Genomic DNA, 10,841 nt, shown 5'->3' with positions numbered 1-10,841 from the left:
ACCATCCAAGGACTTTAACCTTATCATTCGATTCTTATACACTATCTGAGCCTCAAACTCAGATAGCCAATCCATCCCCAATACCACATAGAACCCTCCAAAGGTCATACCATACAGGGTAACAGGAAACTCACATCCCTCTAACTCTATCTTACAATCCTTAACCATTCTCATTATCTTAACCGAGGACCCACTAGCAGTTTCGACTATAAAGGTTTCAGGCACACGACAACATTTCATTTTTGCTAACTAGCTAAACGGTGTAGCTACGAAACCTCGATTTGCACCTGAATCAAACAATACTGAAGCAGAAATACCGTTTACCAGAAACGTTCCTTTGACAACATCTGGAATCTGCTTGTCTTGCTCCTGAGTCATCATATAGGACCTAGTCCTTGGCCTCACTTGTTCGGCATCTTTCTTCTCACTTACTCCAGGTTCACCACCAGTGCAAGCCCTTGCTAGGTGACCGGTCTGACCGCACCTATAACATGCGGGCTTTGCATGGCAATCCTGAGCAAAATGCCCCATCTTTCCACATTTGTAACAGGCATTTGACCCTAACTTGCATTCCCCACCATGGGACTTTCCACACTTGTGACACACGTCAGAACCAGTACCCCATTTGCAATCACTAGCGTGCATCTTACCACAAGTCTTGCACGACCTCTTCTCCCACACTTTCTGTCTCTTATCTCTGCGGTTCCATGATTGGGTACTGGGTTGCTTAACAGGAACAATCCATTTCTTCTCTCTATTCTCTTCTAACACCACATCATCCACATCCAGGTCATTGTAAACCATCTCTGCGAGTTCAACCACAGAGTCGAAAGTGGGAGGTTTGCTTGTCTTGACCAAAGTGCAGACGTTCTGTGGAAGTCTTCTTATGTAGCACTTGATCCTTTTCACTTCAGTGTTCACCATGTCAGGCACCAACCTAGACATGCGGTTGAAATTCAGTAGTGTACTCGCGGTGTGTCATCTTTCCCTCCTTCAAGTTTAGAAACTTCATCTCAGCCCTTTCGACCTCAACATCACCACAAAAACGTTTCACAGCCATATCCTTCAGGTCATCCCACCTCATGGCCTTAATTTCGTCTCGAGTCTTCCTCTGCTCTACCGACTCCCACTAGTACATAGCTTCATCTCCGAACGACTTGGTAGCATAACCCACGGCTTGGTCGGGACGACACTCGCTAATTCGGATAACCTTGTCCACGGCGGTTATCCATTGGAGAGTAGCGATTGCAACCCCTAAACCAGTCAGCTTTGGCGGGTCACAACCTTTGAACGACTTATAGTTACACCCACCTCGGCCTCTCTTTCTCTCATCAACTTTCAAAGATCGAACTTCACTCAAATCACCTTCCCCATCATCAGCTTTCTTACCGTCATTCCCCGCCCTCTCAGCGGTCCTCACATGGCTTCCAGCAGAATTTTCAGGTTGCAGGTTCTTCACTGCAGCAGCTACAGCTTGAGCAATGGCTGCTTGAACAGCAGGGGCAAGCTGATAGCCTTCATTGTTGCTCGGATTCTGTCCATCTGCACTTCCTTCTTCCCCTGTATTAGTAACTGACTCTACAGAAGGTCCTTAGACAATACGCGGCCTACCACGACGTCCAGTACGGCCTCCTTGACCAACGACCCTTCTTTCTCCAGCCATTCGTATTTTATAAGGAAACATAAACGTTATCACTCAAGGAACTATTTAGTACAAGGATAGTATGGCTAACAGGTAATAACAGTGGCCAACTGATCGCGTTACTTTCCGTGTCCTATACACTTCCCTTTGTGAGTCCACTTGTGCTAGTTCTACTTTTAACAGTTAGACAATCAAACAGGTCATATAATCATACACTACTATCTCTAGTATTTAAGCTAACTTCCTTACGCATTCTCACATTACATGTGAAATTAATCACATACTTTACCTTTACTTAGCTTGCTTGAGTGACACAAGGCTTTCCTGAACGTGCATCTTCTTTCTTTTCTTACTTAAATCCCATTCTCTGTTCGAGTCTAAGCATGTAGGATGTTTAATTCTCTCGAACTTATGCTTTGATACCAACTTGTAAGGCCCCGACCCCAGTGCCGTACTTTTGCGTTAGATTTACTCATAAACACAGTTCTAAATATCAGAGTTAATTAAAACTTTCACGGAATAATGAAACTTCGTTCATTTATTACAAACATTCAACTTGTCCTTGAAAACATAACATAAAATATCTTATTTAACATCATGACAAATCTTTCTGCAGATTCTAGCTTCTTCAGATCCCGCCACGTGTCTTCAATCAAGCGAGTTGCCTCAGTCTATTAACTTGCATGCATACTAAAAGTCAACTACGCTGAGTGAGTTCTAGTTAATACAGGTAACATACAATACATTCATATACTCACTTATATACGCATCCGAAGATATGTATAACATACTTAGCATTTTGCCTTTCTTCATATGTTCATACTTTCATACTTTCATTCTTACTTTCATACATACATATATACATACATTTCGTCCTATAACCTTCGCAAATATTAGGGTTTGTTCCCTACATTCGCATATATTATTAGGGTCTGTTCCCTACACTAACAGATATTACTAGGGTATATTACTAGGGTCTGTTCCCTTCATTCGCAGATATTAACAGGGTCTGTTCGCTACCTTCACTCTACCATACTTTTATACAAACATTCATACAATTTTGTACATACCCTGCTTTATCGTTCGTACATACACAATTATATATGTTCTAACACTTACCATCCTTGGCGATACGTGCAATGTCCGAAGATCATTCACGTACCGACAAGCTTTCATTCATATTCACAATATAATATTTGTCACATATATCATCCATGCATACACTTACCACTCAAGGTAAGTGTTTTAACTAATCACATTGAGTATGCACACAGACCAGAAAACATAACAAGGAAATGAGGCTAGAAACTCACTTGAACTCAATTCCTCTCAGAGTTAATCGTAACTCCTATCTTTAGCTGGGCACGGCTAACCGTATAATAATTACACGTATCACTTAACTATCGCTACCCATATCGTATTTCTAGTTTATTATAACCCTCAACGAACGGGGGTCCGGTGGCAGCTCCCCTGGCAGCGAGGTTTTAGGGGTAGCAGCCCCTAACGGGGTCCAAGGAGCAGAGCCCCTGGCTGGGGTTAAGCTGCCAGGTCAGCTTGGAAAAAATTTACATTAAGGGTTCTTAGCAAAATTTTCATTAACATTTCTTAAATGATTATCTTATTCGTTACTCATTTACCTTTAAAGGTACCTTTGTTTAATTTGTAAAGTTTGTGGGCTTCTTTGTTATTAATCCATTTTATTCTAAGTCCATGGACCTTTTTGTCATTTTATCAAACTTCATTCGTTATCAGTTCCTTAACGAATGGGGCTCATCCGTTGCTTCTTAACGAATGGGGCTCATTAGGTACTTCTTAACGAGTGCGTTCTTTCATAAAAAATGGACTCATTTGTTACTTCATAACAATAGCCACCTATGACGAATGGACCTTCTTGACGAATGAACTTTTATAACGAACGAACCTTTATAACGAATGAACTCTTTTAACAAATGAACCTTTATAACGAATGAAGCTTCATAGCGAATGGACCTTCATAACGAATGAGGGTTCATTCATCATTTCTCCGTAACAAATGACATAACGAATGGCTTAACGAACGGGGTTCATTCATAATTCTTCCCTAACGAATGAGCATACGCGCGCCTAGGGTTAGGGCACAAAATGTCAAAACATTCCCTGGAATCGTTACCTCATACGCCGTGTAAGGCTCCGTTACCGGTAGCCCTACTTTCGCGTTGGATTTACTCATAAACGCAGTTCTAATATCAGAGTTAATTAAAACATTCGCGGAATATAAAAGCTTTCATAAAACATTTCATAACAAAACACATCTTGTCTTAAAACAACATCTTGTCTTTCAAAATAAACAAAACGTTAAACTTAAACGTCTTGAGTCTTCCGATGCCAGCCTCTTATTCAGTGGCACGTGTCTCCTCAAGCGAGCTGCCTCATCCTACTCACCTGCGTGCATACTAAAAGTCAGCTACGCTGAGTGAGTTCTAGTTAATCATACATTATACAATATACACAAACTTATATTCTTTCATTCATACTTTCATACTTTCTTTTGTATTAACTTGCTTTCATATCTTACGTTATAAAGAGCATTACGCCCTACATTCCTCGAGTATTATTAGGGCTCGGTACCCTCCTTCCTCGAGTATTATTAGTGCTCGGTACCCTCCTCCCTCGAGTATTATTAGGGCTCGATACCCTCTTTCCTCGAGTATTATTAGGGCTCGGTACCCTCTTTCCTCGAATATTAGTAGGGTTCGGTACCCTCTTTCCTTGAATATTAGTAGGGTTCGGTTCCCTAGTTCTCGAATATTAGTAGGGTTCGATTCCCTCTTCGTTACCATACAACCATACATCATACCTCGAGTATTATTAGGGCCCGGTACCCTCTTCGTAACCATACAACCATACAACCATCATTTTCTTCTTTCATTAACTTTATCACATTCATACACATAAGCATACATATCATACTTACCTTATACGTAGCGTTACAACCTGACAGTACGTGCAATATCCGAAGATCGTTCACGTACCATCAGGCAATCATTCATACATTTCACATTATTCACATAAGGCATACACTTATCTCTTAGGATAAGCGTATTAACAAACATATTGAGTATGCACACAGCCACGAAAACATAACACATAAATGGGGCTAGAAACTCACCTGAATCCTGTTACGCTCTCCATTAATCGTTATTCCCTTCTTGAGCTGTGCACGGCTAACTGTATAATATTTACACGTATCAATTAACTACTACTACTCACATTGTATTCCTATCTTTATAACCCACAACGAACGGGGGTCCGGGGGCAGCGCCCCTGGCAGCGGGGTCTAGGGGCGGCAGCCCCTAGCAGGGTCCAAGGGGCAGAGCCCCTGGCTGGGTCGAGCTGCCAGGTTAGCTTGGAAAAATTTTATTTCCATTAACTGTCTTAACACACTTTTCATTAGGTTTTTAATTTATTTTCTAATTTGCTAACTCCAGCGAACTTATCATTAAGCGAACTTAACAATAAGCGAACTTACTGTAGGCGAAATCAGTGTTAAGCGAACTTAACATTAAGCGAACTTACTGTAAGCAAATTTAGTGTTAAGCGAACTTAACATTAAGCGAAGTTAAGCATTGAGCGAACTTATCACCAGGCGAAGTTAAGGCTCGACGAACTTAGCTTTAGGCGAAGTTATCATTGGCGAACTTATCACCAGGCGAAGTTACAGTTAGGCGAACTTGGCTTTAGGCGAACTTGCTTGCAAGCGAAGTTAAGCTTGCAGGCGAAGTTGAGCTTGCAGGCGAAGTTAAGCTTTGCAGGCGAAGTTATTCAGTTCAGCTATGGGTTTGGTTTTTATCAAGCATTTTGGCGATTTTAATATCCTTGTTATGGTTCGACATCACCCACTAACGTTCCCTAACCGTTTTCGTTCGTATATATATCCCGTATATACTATAAAGCTTGGACCTTTAAGCTTAAGGACGTTCAATACAAGATCTACGGTTTATCTTAAACGAACCGTACATGTTTATGGGTTTATTAGGTTCGTCCTAGCATCAAGTTCGCTACTTTACGCTTCGTTTAGATCCGATCTATTATCGTTTCAAGTTTCAAGGCTAAACGTTCAATAAAACGTAAATTTTAAAGGTCAAGAACATACCTTTTGTGCTCGTTCGATCTTGGTTAGCTTGTTTGGGAACTCTAGATCTCGTGTAATAAAGATCTAATACCAACTAACGTTTAATCTCTCTCGGATCTTGCTCGTTTCTCTCTCTCGGCCGCCGGCCGTATGTGGTGGTGTATGTGTGTGTGTTTTGAATGTATAGAGAATAAGATGGAAATGAATGATGGTTTAGGGTTTAAGGGTGCTTTAAGGAGGTATTTATACCCCTTAAGGCTCATGGACCTAAGGCCCATTACCCTTAATCCATCTTAATTAAATCCAATTCTTTTTTTTCCATATTAGACGTTAGTTAATATTATTAAACGCACGACAATTTAACGCAACTTTCTTTATTTATTAGAATATTTAGGATGTTACACGCCGCCACGCTGGAAAAACGGGTGGTGGCCAGAAAAACGTGTTTCTACACCGTTTTTCGTCCCGATCGTTCGAGATCCGAGCTAGGGTGACCCCTAAGCTCGTCATTCGATCGGCTTATACCCGATTTCATCCGAACTTCGTGACTTTAACGGTTGAGGGTGTCGGTTTATCGTTTCGCGACTAGATCTAGCGGATTCGGATCCATACAAGGTCACACTATTCGTACCTCGGATAAATGCTCGGTTTTCCTTCTTGGTTTCAATTAGAGAAAGAGAGAAAGATGAGAGAAGCTTATGTGTGTGTTTTGGGTGGTGTAAGAAATGAGTGGAAATGAATGGATTAATGAATAATTATGGTTTATATATTTGGGTCATGGGCTTAAGCCCATGGTCTTTCTTCATTCCTTATTAATGCAAGTACATTACCTACGTTTATTTAACCCAACACAAGCCCAACTCGTAATAACTAGTATTATTATTTTATTAACCAAAACTGGAAACAGGATGTTACACCTTCGGAAATTCCATCTTATTTTGACTAACTTTAATTTTCGCCTTTTAAGCTTCTTAACATTAAACTCTGCAACTTGTAGAGGTTGTTCTACAAATTTTAGATTTTCGTTGATTTCAACATCTTTTAAAGGCATAGCTAAATTCTCGTCAGCCAGACACTTATGTAGGTTGGAAACATGGAACACGTTGTGTATTCCTTTCATTTCCTCGGGTAGACGCTGGTGATAAGCGACAGTGCCGATCCGTTCGAGTATTTCAAATGGTCCCATAAAACGGGGATTTAAATTTCCTTTCTTACCAAAAGGAACGACACCTTTCCATTGAGACCCGTGACCCTAAAAACGGGTTAAATCAATGAGAGCTCATTATTTACAAACAAAACAGTCTGGTGACTCCATAAGGGATGGGGAACAATTAGAGCGCGACACGTATGATTTTAGAGCTTTTGTTCCTAGATTAAATAGGAATTTGAATTTAATTATTATAAAAAAAACGTGTAACTATCTATATATCATAAATCATACGCCATATAAGATCTTCCCGTTTTAGTTAATTAACAATTCATACGCTGTCTATACAATTTAGTTATGACTCCCGTTTTCAAACAATCAACATTCTTTTGAAATAGTTAAGATTAATCAGAATATGAGATATAAATATATATGATTATACAACTTTTAAGTAACATCATTAATTAACTTTAGTTAACAAAAAACATCAAAAAAATAAATAAATAAAAATTACAACTATGAAAGAATAATGTGTTGCGGTCTACCTTTTTGTGCTATTAAACAAAATGAAGTCCTTTTTGCAATTAAAAAATATTTCTAATATAGAAGCACCAATTAACTGAACTATAACAACATTAAAACTTAGCTAAATAAGGTGATAAAATATAGATTCAGATTCTAGACAACCCATTTTACCCGTGATGACTGCAACGCACCAGTGGTATTTACCAGTTTCTTTTAGTTATCGTCTCTATCCTCAAATGCACTATGTTTTAATTCTTATGTTCCATTATTAGCTTTACATATTTTATAACTTGAACCTTATGATGGTTTTCAATTTTCATGGCAGTTTTATGGAGACAATTTAGGAGAAGAAGTTTACTTTGGTGATTTCTCAGGACCTAGTTTCGGTGCATATTGGGTGCACAAAGGTCATCTAATCGGGTCGTTTCTTGAAGGCGGGAGTAAAGAAGAGTACGAAGCTATAGCTAAAGTGACGAGGCTTAAACCAGAAATTGATGATTTAAGTGAGCTTGAGCGGCAGGGGCTCGGGTTTGTGGTAGCATTGAGCCAGAAACTGCCTGTGGCACCAGTAGTGAATGTCGATGGCTCGATGTCCACAGTTGTTTTAGAGAAACCGATGTATCCGTGGCATGCGACTGCTGGGGTGGTAGTGGCGGCAACAATAGCTAGATTCACGTATTGGTATGGAAGAAGACGACGGAGATGGTGAGGAATTTGCTTCCATTGATTCCACTGTTTTGGAGGATTGGAGAAGAAAGTGCATGTAAAAGATTGATAAAACTAGTTAGCATTATCAACATTCTATTATGTAACAATGTATCCAAGAAAACATATTTAATTTCTTTTTATGAATTAAATATAACCTTACATATCAATACCATGTAAAAAGACATAACTTTCTGAATCTGTATCAGCTATATTGCTCCATGACTTTTTAACATCCAACATAACAGTGAATACGCTATCATCAGAAAGATGAGTCTGTCCATCGAGTGTAATTACTTATAACGTGCCACTAACGAATCACTGACAGTGTCTAGCTTATCGACAATGCCTAAGACAAAATCTTATATGAATCTAATCTTTAAAATCCGTCCACAATCACAAACAACCAGAAAAATGAGTTTTAGAAAATCTGTTTTTTTATATCTTCTTTAGTGTTTGACCGTGATTGCTCATAACCGTCATAACAACGCCTTTTACATAAACTACTTTCTTTATGGATTTTGACATATCCATAAATGATTGTTGACACGAAGCACCAGTTGATGATTTTCTCACCGGTGAAAGTCAATTTTCTAGCAGTGTACATAACAAATACATTTTCTTAACACCAACGAACATGACAACGGGTGATAAAAAAAACCAACATACCGATGGGTTGCAGTGGCATCAGAGGCGCGATCCATGGACACGACATCATCACGTTTTTGAATATGACCAACTTTCCTCAGGACCAATCTAGTAAGGAACTTGTCTCCGGAAGCTAAAGATACATCTGGTGTATCAACCTGGGGCATCATGCTTCTATTGCTCTTGTTGACCTGCATGCCTAGGTGGTGAAACATCTGCTGTGACACGCTTCTCACCACCATAAAATAGCAATAGGAAATCATCTAAAAGTTATAAACTTACACAATTAGAAACATGTCTACATGAAACGCAATCAAAAACCAGAAATTAGGGTTCATGACTACATGAGTAAGACACAAATACACAACATATACGGTAAATAAACACAATTAACAAAGAATTATGATAATTGTTGTAATCTTAATTACAAGTGTTGATTGTAAACTGGTGGCCATCGGATCCGTATCACAGTTTCGATTATCACCAAATTGATAAGAGTAGTAGTTTTGGCGGGAATTGAGGTCTAGGGTTTTGTGAATTTGGGGTGATGGGTGGTGGAGGCTTCGATTAAGAAAGATGACGGCATACTATTCGAAGGGGGTGGATAAGAGGGTGGCTGAGAGTGAGGGCGGTACCAGAGAGAACAAAGAAAGAAGAAAGGATTATGGAGGTCATCTGACCCATTTAACTGTATCCGGGTTTGGTAAGAATCATGACTCGCGAAATTTAAACCTTAAATGGGTCAAAATCGGGATAAATTAATGAGAAGTCACTATTTAAAAAATCAAGCAAATCTGGTGACTCCAAAAATAAAAGGAACGACATATCACGACACGTAGAATTCTTGAGCTTTCGTTTATATATATTATCGATTATAGATAGATATAGATATAGGTATAGATAGATATTACTTAGCGATGACACACCGTAGCCATAGATAAAAATTAGTTTAATAAGGCTTTTTTATTTGGGATACAGCTATAACGTATTGTTTCTATAGATATCAAATTATTTCAATAAAACCTTTTTACTTATTTGATATATGTATAGCAACGATAATTCGTCATCTTAAGTGTAAAATAATATTAACTAAGTGGCACACCCAGCGCGTTGCGCCGAGCTGATAGTATTGATAGTCGTATAACTTACTAACTCGTGTGGCACGGTTGCAAGTCGAGATGAATTCGATCGTGCGGGTTACAAAACCCAAAATAAACCCATCATTAACGCACAAATACAACAAATTAACATAATAAAAACCGCGTGCTGTTGTGGTGGATTGACGCGGATTCGGTCGATATTAGGTTAAAATATAAATTCGTCCACACTCATATACAACAAGTTAACATACTTATATTAAAAGAACGTGGAGGAAAACAACACATACACGCGCATTCGTCCTGAATCAGCACACACACACAAACACAAAAACTCGTGACAACCAAAAAATAAATCACGCCTTGCAACCGCGAGCTGATATAAATTCGGTCGAAATCATTTAACGGTAAAAAAAAATGCACGCTTTGCAGCCGCAAACCGGGGCAAATTAAAATAAACGAAAAAAAAGCCAAAGGATCATGAAAGATGTGAGGCCACGTGGACCAATTATGTGGTTGCATCGCCAAGCCGTGTCTTTTAATATATAGTTGCAATTACAAGTATAATAAATCCTTTTTATCTTATAACAGAAATAATTATAATAGAATTTTCTATTAGAGATATAGCAACGAAAAGTTGTCGCATCGCAGTATTCAAGCTACAGCTTTGCTACAAATGGCGACGACAATGCGTCGGAAAAACTTGTGGGCGACACCATTTGGGGTATGTAGTGACGATTTGAGTCGTCACCATAGGTCTTATTTCTTGTAGTTCAAGTTCCATCAATGGTAGTCGGGTTTTGGTGTCATTAATGCAAATTGAGTGTTGGTCATTGACTTTTCTGTTGATGCTTGTTACATCCCCTCTGCCGTTACATCATATTTGCAACATATTTGCAAGACAATTATAACTCATTTCCATTTAAACCAAATATATATTGAACATCGGTTAGCTCAATATATAAT

At 39.0% G+C, this 10,841-nt stretch overlaps 1 pseudogene; it reads left to right on the top strand.

The window, feature by feature from the left end:
- Positions 1–7,601: 7,601 nt before the first annotated feature.
- On the top strand, positions 7,602–8,134 carry LOC143564032 (monodehydroascorbate reductase 4, peroxisomal pseudogene; annotated as a pseudogene).
- The last annotated feature ends 2,707 nt before the right edge of the window (positions 8,135–10,841 follow it).

This window comes from Bidens hawaiensis, unplaced genomic scaffold (genome assembly GCF_021521415.1).
Source record: "Bidens hawaiensis isolate Kalapana, Puna unplaced genomic scaffold, B.hawaiensis_p1.1 tig00021689_1, whole genome shotgun sequence".
Lineage (NCBI taxonomy): Eukaryota > Viridiplantae > Streptophyta > Magnoliopsida > Asterales > Asteraceae > Bidens > Bidens hawaiensis.
This window is presented reverse-complemented; position numbering and strand designations above follow the sequence as displayed.